The sequence below is a fragment of the Euprymna scolopes genome, chromosome 40 (assembly GCF_053919585.1).
Source record: "Euprymna scolopes isolate OS-2025 chromosome 40, ASM5391958v1, whole genome shotgun sequence".
In the NCBI taxonomy this organism is placed as follows: Eukaryota; Metazoa; Mollusca; class Cephalopoda; order Sepiida; family Sepiolidae; genus Euprymna; species Euprymna scolopes.
Genome location: NC_136521.1, coordinates 14,407,004 through 14,419,315, shown reverse-complemented (window position 1 = coordinate 14,419,315; position 12,312 = coordinate 14,407,004). Strand labels below are relative to the sequence as shown.

The 12,312-nt window shown below is 32.3% G+C and overlaps 1 protein-coding gene across 5 annotated transcripts in view; it reads left to right on the top strand.

The window, feature by feature from the left end:
• LOC145265384 (uncharacterized) overlaps nucleotides 1-12,312 on the top strand; it is a 145,546-nt gene that overhangs the window by 55,532 nt on the left and 77,702 nt on the right. The window contains exon 1 of one of the 5 annotated variants that reach the window (XM_080121187.1): nucleotides 5,224-5,327. The exons of the other annotated variants lie outside the window; for them this stretch is intronic. The gene's annotated coding sequence lies outside the window, so the exon portion shown is untranslated. Of the gene's footprint in view, nucleotides 1-5,223; nucleotides 5,328-12,312 lie in introns of those variants that run through there. 5 annotated transcript variants of the gene reach the window in all.

The window sequence follows — 12,312 nt, the reverse complement described above, 5'->3', positions numbered from 1 at the left end:
GGTCTCTTTGGATTTTTATGCCGACGCAAAGTTTTGCTGCCACACCCAGCGGCCACCTGATTGCATCAAGAGATAGCCACACTCTTCAGCACATTCAGGTACACTTTGGTGTTGACTTTGAAGCCAACTTCGAAGATGTGAAGTGGCATGATGTGGCCCTCACTTGAAATCACACAAGCTGTGTCCCCAAGCGTTAAACTGTCCGGATTTGTATTTTGAGGGTGCTGGTAATGGTCCTCTTGTCACACCTTGGATCGGTACGGGCCTTGAGCTTTACAGTGGTGCATCTCCGGTCTCGCTCTTGGGATTTGTACGCAACTGGCCAACTAGTAGATGGTTTGCAATAAAAAAAAAAGGAAAACCGGTTTACATCAAACGGAAATGGAATCGTGTCGTGTTTACTAGAGCGACAATTTTATTGTTTCATCATATATATATATATATATATATATATATATATATATATATATATATATATATATATATATATATATACTAGCAAAAGTACCTGTCGTTGACTGGGTTAAAAAAGCCTATAGAAAATGGATTCTGATTTATGAAAGTATGATAGGTTATGAAAAGGAAGGGTTGTAAAGAGATAACTTCGAATTTTGGGGGTATCAAAACCAAAGCAAAATATGATGAATGTAAAAATAGATAAACCCCATAATTTATTATACCATACCTCTTCACACTGAAACACTTATCACAATATTCTGTGGATCTATATTTAAAAAAAACTTGTTAAACTTTGTGACATATTTCCATTTTATACGTGGCAGGAGAGAACGAACACCCCATAATTTTATTATACCATATTTCTTCAAACTGAAACATAATTATCAAAGTATACTTACGCAGATAGATATGAAAAGTCTTTATTAGAGTTTGTGCCTATTTCCATTCTATGGAGACCAGGCGCGAACGCAGACCCCCACAATTTTATTATACCATCCCTATTTAAGTTAAAACATACTTATCAAAGTATTATTATGTAAATCTATATCAAAAACACCTGTAAACGCTTTCTTTTTTTAATTTTAAATTTTTTATTTACATACTTTGTGGACCAGGCGCGAACGCAGACCCCACAATTTTAATGAATCATCATAATGCCAGATCAGACATACCCATTCCTGTGTCTCGATACATCTTCTATCATTATATGTGATCCGTTTTCTATGATAGTCAAATAGTCCACCATATAGGAGCCAATTCGTGATCAGACACACACACACAGATGTTCAGCTTTATATATATATATATATATATATATATATATATATATATATATATATATATATATGAAAATATTTAACCGATAAACTCTTAAACTACTGGTCACATAACATTAAAGTAACAACAAATAATAATAATACACCAGTGATTGTTTATAACGAGTAAAATCTTTGTTTGGATGGATAAATCACTCGTACAGAAGCATGAAATGCGAAATGTTCATTTTAACCGGCATTTCTATTAGTTTGCGCAAGTGACATCAGCTTGTTAACTAAAAATATTTTCAATGAAAATCTTTTGTAACCCAAAGAGTAGCAATCCTGTGTCATATTGTTATATATTTCTAAATCGACTTTTTTCACTGTCTACGATATATACACCTGGCAGCGAATAAAACACAACACTGCTGGTTTATAAAAATATTATCTTTATTCTTAATGATAACCTTTTCGATGTATTATAACGGGCGCTGACATCAGTGAAGGAGCGTGGTGGAGGTGTGGTACGGATGTTTTGGCAGCTTGTGATCGCTCTGTGACAAATCCTCTATGTCTTATTCACTTTCTGCTGTGTTGATTTATATAAACATTCTTTCATTCTGGAATGTTTAATATTTCCCATTGTCTATTGTTTTACTTTTTTGACCGATATTTCTCACATATTTTGGGTCAAATTATGCATTTCAGTGGTGAAAAGCATCTCATTCCTCAAAAGGAATTAATTTGCATGTGTGCAACACATCGAATGTCTCTATCCACATGGTCACCTGCCAATTATTCAATAATATTAATAAGCCGATACGAACTTAGAACTAGCATAAAACGAAGAAATAAACAGCCCAAAGGTATAGAGAAGAATTCTTGGTAAAATTATTTATTTAAAAAAAACATAGATGACTTGAGCGCCATCAGCTATAATCAAACCGAAATCAAAACTTCTGAAGAATTCTTGATAAAATTATTTATTACAAGAAATGGTCATCTATAATATAAATTTCACCTGTCTGGTTAAATGTATGTATGTATGTATGTATGTATGTATGTATGTATGTATGTATGTATGTATGTATGTATGTATGTATGGATATATGTATGTATGTATGTATGTATGGATGGATGGATGGATGGATGGGTGGATGGATGTACGTATGTATGTATGTATGTCTAAAACTTTCAACAGGAGCGATGGATTTTCACGAGATCGGTATCGTTTTGAAGCTCAACTCTTCGGACGACAAATCGAAAAATTAACAAAAACCTTAATTCGTTCACCTTAAACTGGGCACTTTTCTACAGGGAGGGGACGCTTTTTTTTGCCGATATTTTCGAAAGTCATCCCCTTTTTTCGATTGAGTAGCCTTAATATAAACCTTCGTCACTTCCAGTTTGGCGATGGACGCAACAGCAAAGACGTCATTTCTTTTTGTTTTGTTTTTTTTTTTGTTTTCACGTTCTTTTCTTCCTTTGCGGTACGGGTTCGAGCCTGCCTGCCTACTAACTCTTTTATTTATTTATTTATTTATTTCTCAACACACATCTTCAAACACCCGGGCAACGCCGGCCACCTAGACTAGTAACAATTAAACGACAGTCAGAAGAGAGATGCAAGCATGACGCACAAAATTCCACACACGCTATCGTATTAATATATAGATTATATTCTTGATATGGAACGGTGGTTAACGATACGGATTGGCGACATGGATGGTCCAAGTTCGAATCCAGTTCGTTCCATAAAAATCACTTTCACTTAGATTGTTGGCAGCCTTCACGTAATCCCTTCCGTAAGTACCTGATGTATTTCTAGAAAAAATGTTGACTAGAAAAATATCGAGGAAACCAATGCCAACAATAAAAACGCCGAATTCATACGATAGGATGATGATGATTATTATTATACTCTTTACGCCTGAAAATAATTCTATGTTTACTATCAAAGATTTCTGGTATTTCTGCTGTTTACCGACCGTGCTGAAATAATAATGTTAATATAAAGAAAGTCGTCCTTACCATAAATATAGACTTTGTTAACTAGTCTCTACTTTCACATAACAATAATAAAAAAAGAAAAGCGTATAAATTGAATTGAACTTGAAAATCTATTGAAAAAAATAGCAGTCCGTAAACTACAGAATTACGATATTTTTCTATACATTAATTTTATTCGTAAATCCCGTAAATCTTTGCCATTGCCATCCAACGTTCGTTAGTGGTTCCTGGGTCAAACGCATCATTGATATCACGAGCTGTCTCGGCAGCTTTTCGGCCTAGTTTGAACTGGAACAAGAAAATCGTGCAGATCTGAATTTTTTCCATGCTGTCGAAAAGCCTGCAAAAATGAATGAAGAGGTTGAGAACGGTAACGAATAACACGATAAAATAGAGCAAAAAACGCGCTTCAAAATGATATATAACATGGCTATATATATATATATATATATATATATATATATATATATATATATATATATATATATACCGAAGTTAAGCATCGTTTAGCCTGGTTAGTACCAGATGGGTGACCATTTGGGAATCCTAGGCGCTGCATGTGCTCTCCGCTTAACTCGGCATTTGTTTCCAGTTGTCCTATACGTACACTTCACTCGCCACTGTCGACTCAGGAGACGTGTGGTTTGAGATTGCGCACTTCCTTACACAAAAATTTCACGCGCATGCACCCCTCCGTGGGTATCCATATTTCATCAAAGACTGAAGGAGCCTGTGATACTTTGCCAAGCCAAGAAAGAGTGCAGAATTCATCTGATTTTTATATAGGTAGATGATTGCACCAAGAGGCATATACTTTCTGGAGACGCAGAATGATTTCACTATTTTTCAAAATACTTTAACAACCGTTTAGATATGTCTTCCGTTTTAGTTTTTATAGAAATTGAAATTTAAAATAACGTGTTCGTCTGCCACATTACATTTTAAATGAGGTAAACGCTAGTCTGCCATAGTTGTGTATAAAATTGCATTTGTATTAGTCTGTCATGCTTAAGTTTTAAATAAAAACTTTCGTTAGTCTGTAAAATTTTACATTGAAATAGCATTTTCGTCAGTCTGTCACGTTTAAGTTTGATATAGCTTTTTTGGTATTCTGTCACGTTTGAGATTAAAATAGCATTTGCGTTAGTCTGTCACGTTTCTTTAAAATAGCATTTTCGTTAGTATGTTATGTTTTTGAGATACCATTTTCGTAAGTCTGTCATGTTTTTTAAATAGCGTTTTCGTTAGTCTTTCACGTTTCTTTGAAATAGCATTTTCGTTAGTCTATCATGTTTCTTTGAAATAGCATATTTGTTAGTCTGTCATGTTTTTAAGTAGCATTTTGTTAGACTGTCCCGTTTAAACAAAATATTGCATCTTCGTCACTAAACATGTGATTTAGATACACCAAAACATCACACTAAAAGCAATGGCATCGCTAATCGCCCAGATCGAATTGTTGCATCTTATGAACGTCTATTTTTTAATTAAATATCTTTACATCCTTAAGTCTGTCATCAGCTTTTAGGGAATCCCTCTTTAAGTTTTTTTTTGTTTTTGTTTTTAATAAATACGAACGTTTCGTAAACCAGGAAATTGATTTATGCAAAAACATGAACGAAAACCAAAAATGAAAAGAAACAATCTCATGCGATAAAAGTTCAAAACTACGCGCTTGACAACTTTTTTGCTATGGAAGACAGATAAGAAAAATAGACAAAGATGAATTGATAGAAGATGGAATTACATTCAGAGAAAATACTACGGAAGCATTAACATAAATGAATAGAGAGAAAAACACACACACATACACACACACACATATATATAAATATATATATGTGTGTGTGTGTGTGTGTGTGTGTGTGTGTGTGTGTGTGTGTGTGTGTGTGTGTGTGTGTGTGTGTGTGTGTGTGTGTGTGTGCGCGTGCGTGCGCTGTGGTAAGTAACATTCCAATCACTAAAAAACAGCATTAGGCCACAATCATTACATTTGTTTATTTTCTATAATAAATTAAAGATGACCGCCTGACACCATCCTCCATTCAGTCGGATATATCTTGAAGGGGGAGGGGTCTTTTCTATGGCTATCGCATTTTAGTAAGTTTTTCAAATTTTCTGGATTTACATTTTTTTTTTTTTTCTAAATTTGGATTTACTTCATCGTTTTTGTTTCGTCCGTTTGGTGCAATTTGTAACAATATCAATTTGCCTCTGATGAGTTGTTTGTTGACATATTGGACTATATCGAACATCAACACAAAGAAACAAGTGTAAGGCACTTATGTAAATATATACAGGCATTCGTCTATAAGTAAAATAATTTGAAAATACAATATATAAATAAATAATAATAAATAAGTATACGCCGTGATTGTAAAATAGATCCTCTATAATTATAATTTTTACAATTTTTACATTTTTTTATAATTTATTTCATATAATTATAATTTTTTATAATTTTTACAATTTTTACATATTTTTATAATTTATTTTATATAATTATTATTTCTTATAATTTTTACAATTTTTACATATTTTTATAATTTATTTTATATAACTATAATTTTTTATAATTTTTACGATTTTTACATATTTTTATAATGTATTTCATTATATAATGATAATTTTTAATAATTTTTACAATTTTTACATTTTTTTATAATTCATTTTATATAATGATAACTTTTTATAATTTTTACAATTTTTACATATTTTTATAATGTATTTTATATAATGATAATTTTTATAACTTTTACAATTTTTACATTTTTTTTATAATTTATTTTATATAATTATAATTTTTTATAACTTTTAGAATTTTTACATTTTTTTATAATGCATTTGAAATAATTATAATTTTTTATAATTTTTATGATGTTTTCATTTTTTATAATGTATTTCATATATTTTGTAATGTACTTCATATATAATTATCATTTTTTTAGAATTTTTAGAATTTTAACATTTTTATAATTGTTTTATATAATTAATATTTTTATATAATTTTTATATTTTTTATAATTTATTTTTATAATTACAATTTTTTTAGTTTATAAGTTTATAATAGGTAACATTGTTGAATATATTATAAGGAACACATACGTCAAGAAATATATATTTTTTATGATGTCGTTCCTAAAATAAAGCCTCATATATTTAAACTCAAAAAGTCAAAGAGCAACGAAGACAGAAGTGGTGCCATTAAACGATATATGATACATACTTTGAAATTTAATAATTGCGTATATAGAAGGCTAAAAAGCAATGCATTTTATTTTTCTGACTCAAACAAATGAATTGTTTATAAAAAATATGTGTGGTTTTCTAGCCTTCCAAACGTATTTATATACGTAATTCTTAAATTTCCAAATATATGCAACGCTTTTAACGCAGGTAATATTATTTAATTTATTTTGCGCGGCTAACGAGACACCCCGCTGATTATTGTTATAGAAAATCATACCGTTATAAGGCCTACGAACTAACACCCGTGTTCGCGGATTACGCTATGCGGACCAGAAAAAAGAAAAAACAAAGGCTTTTAATGATATCTGAAATATCTGAATTAAACAAATAAATTGTTTATAAAAAAAATATACGTTGCTTTCTAGCTTTCCAAACGTATTTATATCAGTAATTTATATATATATATATATATATATATATATATATATATATATATATATATATATATATATATATATATAAGTGAATTTAGTTTACTTTGACTCTGTCTAAACATTAAGCACTCTTTTGGGTGACACACTTATATATTTTGTTTTGAACAAAAAAATAATTACTACCAATACAATATATATATATATATATATATATATATATATAAATTACGGATATATATACATATATATATACATACATACATATATACATACATATATATATAAATATATACACACACACACATATATACATATATATATATATATAACTAGCTCTACCTACGTATTGAGCACCTTTGAAGTAAATACTTAAAGTTTACGCATAAATCTATACTTTCGTATATTAATATACGAAAGTATAGATTTATGCGTAAACTTTAAGTATTTACTTCAAAGGTGCTCAATACGTAGGTAGAGCTAGTTATATATATATATATATATATATATATATATATATATATATATATATATGTATATATGTGTGTGTATATATTTATATATATGTATGTATGTATATATGTATGTATGTATATATATGTATATATATCCGTAATTTATATATATATATACATACATATATTGTGTGCGTGTGTTGTGTATATATATATATATATATATATATATATATATATATGAATAAAATAAAGCAAGATATAAATGATGCTTTAGACGTTATGTGAATAAAAAGGAAAAACCTAAAAGAGTAAAAACAAAAATAAAATCAACGTTTCGTCCTCATTTCAGGGGACATCATCAGGATTTCTAGGCGAGGACGTACAGGAAAGACGGTCATATTACATGGGAAAGAGGAGAAGTTTAGTTCTCTTTCTGTTCTGGAGACTATATATATATATATATATATATATATAGAGAGAGAGAGAGAGAGAGAGAGGGAGAGAGAGATAGCGATGGGACGATTTATATAGAGAGAGAAAGAGTGAGAGAGAGAGAGACTGGAGAGAGGGAGAGAGAGTGATGGGACAATTTCAATATTTTCCCGATTCCGATACAATTGCCGATTCCTATTCTTTATAAAAATTTAAATATTTAGTGGCTATTTTCTCCCAATTATCGTGAAAACAGATGTAAAATGTGCAGATATTTTCTCAAACTTAAAAATACATTTGTGCGGGATGATCTATGGATTTACTTTTACACCTGGTTAAAATCAATAAATACTTATTATTTTTTTATTACTACCAACAATAGAAAAAATGTTTTTAACAAAATCAAATAAAACATACAATTACAAGAATCGTTTTTGGCAGTGGAAAATAGGCACAACTTTTTTCCGATTCCGATACCCCCAAAAGTATCGATTTTTTTTCATTCCTGATTCTTACTCTCGTTAATCGTCCCACACTAATATATATATATATGTATAATATATATATATATATATATATATATATATATATATATATATATCCATCCACATACAGTACTGTTTGGCATCAGTGCGGCTAGACTGGCAACTACCTCAAGCCAGGATTGAAACCCGACCGAATGTAAGACAGTCAAGGCTCCTAACCATTATGCTACCGGCATATATATATATATATATATATATATATATATATATATATATATATATATATTTCTCTACCCTGCAACCTCTCTCCCACAGAAGAGACGTTGCGAGCCTATCCTTGTTTTACCGTTATTTCCATGGCAGGTGCTCGTCTGAACTCCAATCTCTGGTCCCCCCTCGCCAATCTTTCTCGAAAAACACCCGTCTAGCTGAATCCACTGTGAACAATTTCCCCCACTCTATATCTGTGCCTAAATCAAAACGCGGATTCCATGAACAAAGCTTCTTTCTTAGAACTGCACGCCTGTGGAACTCTGTTCCGTCTGCCTGCTTCCCACCGGACTACAACTTGGATGTCTTCAAGTCCAATGTTAACAAATTCCTAATGAACCGCCCCCTTAAGTAAACACTTCATCAAATCTCCACACTAACGTAATGTACTTGCAATAACCCTTATCCCTGAGTGGCTTCCGGGCCTTGATAAGTGGTGATCTCTGTGTAAAAAAAAAATATATATATATATACATTTATATATATATATATATATATACATATATACATATACATATATATATATATGTATATATATATATATATATATATATGTATATATATATATATATATATATATATATATATATATATTGTGTCGCGGGGTTCGAATCGTTCGACTGGTAGTAATCGTGACACCCTGCACTGAAGAATCCCGAAAGGATGAAACACTAGTGTCTGTAGGTATTTAATTATTATAGTAAAAAAATAATTATGACAGCCCCTTTAAGAAATTCGTTTCTTATCGTTGAGCACTTTCAGTTGAATTAAAAAGTCGGTCAATTTAGCTCTTATGCGTAGATCATCGTATAACGATTTGATCACTGTCTGTTTGACGTAATGAACATTTAAATTAAAATGTTTAAAATTCAACGCTATTTCACACGGTTAATGGTAGCCGAATGGATACGGCCTCCGCTAATCGAGCCAGAGATGTCTTGTGTCGCGGGGTTCGAATCGTTCGACTGGTAGTAATCGTGACACCCTGCACTGAAGAATCCCGAAAGGATGGAACACTGTAGGTATTTAATTATTATAGTAAAAATATATATATATATAGAAGGCCCGCCATATAAAATCAACAGTAAGGTCTTTGATGTTGATGTGACAAGAGTACGTTCTAAATGAATGTTTCTGTTTAGAGCACAAATAAAGCATGATACTTGACTTTTGCACAAGTCGGTATAAAAACTTGACTTTCTGGACGACACTAAGCATTCCTAACAACGTTATTATTAAGTTTTCAGTATAACTGGGCCAAGGTTGGAACACTTGTTTCCGGGTCTATTAGTGAACACTCACTCTGTCATATGACCGGAAAAAGTGTCACATTTATAAAACAGTTATTTAAAAACTAATAATCCGATTAGGTTCAGGTTTTGTACATATGCCCTTTGAAGCTTAGTACTTTATAAAAATCATGGGGATTTTTTTATCATTATTGGCGTCGTATGTATTTTATTGAAGGTTGTATTAGTCAAGTTCTTTTGACATAAATGGATAACGTCTCACAAACCAGGAAGTAAATCTATGTACTTTAAACGATGTTTTAAAATATCTGGTAGTTGGTAAGTTATTTGCTTCGATAAACAGATAAGAAAAAAAAAGAGACAGTGATGAATTGATGGATAGAATTACAGATATAATTAATGCAGGAAACGTAACGTAGATAATTAAAGATATACATAAAATTTCTCGAACTGTGTGGACGCTGTTATATATATACACGCACAGACACACACACACACACACACACACACACATATATATATATATATGTGTGTGTGTGTGTGTAGATATATATGTATATATCTATGTGTTGTATATATATATATGTATATATGTATATATGTATCTATATATGTATATATGTATATATATATGTATGCATGTATATGTATATATACATATATACACATATATATGTATATGTATATATGCGCATATATATATGTACATATATGTATATATACATATACATTTATATATATGTATATATACATATATATATATATATATGTATATATGTAGAAATAAATATATATGTATATATATATGAATATATATGTACGAAGGGCGTGCAATAAGTAATACCTCTGACCCACTTCCAGTTGTCTTATATAGCTGAAATTGTGCATGTGCAATGATTAATATCTATACGGGTTATGCGGCAAAAGTCAGGTGTGAAATGGAGCTAGTTGAATGTGGAGCAGTGATCCGGCTTTTGTATTTGAAAGGACGCACACCACAGGAGACTTTTGATGAAATGAAAGAAACTTATGGTGATAATGCCCCATCATATGACCTTGTAAAACGCTGGCATCATGAATTAGAACATGTCCGGAAGTCTGTGGAAACAGCTCCCAGACCTGGTCGCCTCCCTTCTGCCATTGATGAGGCATTCGTCCGTCAAGTAGAGGCTGCCATTTTGGAAGATTCGCCAAATAGCCCAAGATGTCAAGATTAGTACAGACTCTGTGGAAACTACCATTCATGATCATTTGCATATGCATAAGGTGTCTGCCAGACGGATTCCCAGATTGCTCACACAATTTCACAAGCGAGAACGCGTTGAGTGCTCGAGGATGAATTTGGAGATGTGCCAAGAAGATGAGTCAAAGTTTTTCAAACGACTGATTACACAGGATGAAACCTGGGTTCATCACTATGATCCAGAGACCAAAGCCCAGTCAATGCAGTGGAAGCACTTGGACTCATCTGGTGCAGACCTCCGCAGGCAAGGTCATGCTCACAGTCTTCTGAGACTAGGACGGAGTAGAGATGACTGATTTCCTGGCAAAGTGTACCACAATTACAGGAGCCTATTATGCTTCACTTTTGAGGAAATTAAAAGAAGCTATCAAAACCAAGAGGCAGAGCAAGATAGGCAAAGGTACCCTCCTCCTGAAGGATAACGCTCCGGTCCACAACTCGCATGTCGCCAGATCAGAAGCACGGGCGTGTGGTTGTGAAATCCTTCCCCATCCTCCCTACTCTCCTGACCTTGCACCCTCTGACTTTCACCTCTCCCCAGCCATATGTTTCATGTTTGTGAAAGAAAGGCGTTTCCCAGATGATGCAGTCTTGATTTCTGAAGTCACATCATGGTTGGAGGACCAACCTGGGGTGTTCTCCAAAAACGATCTCCAGAGCTGCATCAAACGATGGGAGAAATGCATAACTCTGGGTGGTACCTATGTAGAGAAAGACTAGTAACCGTGCCAAGTTTCGTTGTTCTACTGCAATGGGAAGTGGGGTAACTGCGCCAACTAGCTAAAAGTGCTCTTTTGGCAACCACACATATAAAGAACACTTTTTTTTAGTTGGTGCAGTTACTCCCGGATTTGACGCAATTACCCAAAAGTACGGTATATATATATATATATATAATAGCAATAATAGCAGGGAGATCCGACATTGCCCGGGAATTAATGAGGACCAACGAATGTTTCACCCTCCCATATTTTATTGTCATCAACATCGGTAAAATAGCACAATACATTGTAGTCTATATGTAGTCTATATTGCACTGTAGAGAACCCACTGTCTATTTTATATAATGGCTTTCTTTTACATGGAGGTCACCACTTATCAAGGCCAAGAAGCCGCTCGTAGATAAGGGTTATTGTGTGTACAGTAATCAATGAGAGAGTGTTGTAGTATTCATTAGTATTGAAGATTTGATAACGATTCATTACTTAAGGGAGCGGTTCATCAGGAATTTGTTTATGTTGGGCTTGAAGACATCCAAGTTGAAGTCAGGAGGGAAACAGGCAAACGGTAGAGAGTTCCACATGTGTGCAGTTCTAAGAAATAAGCT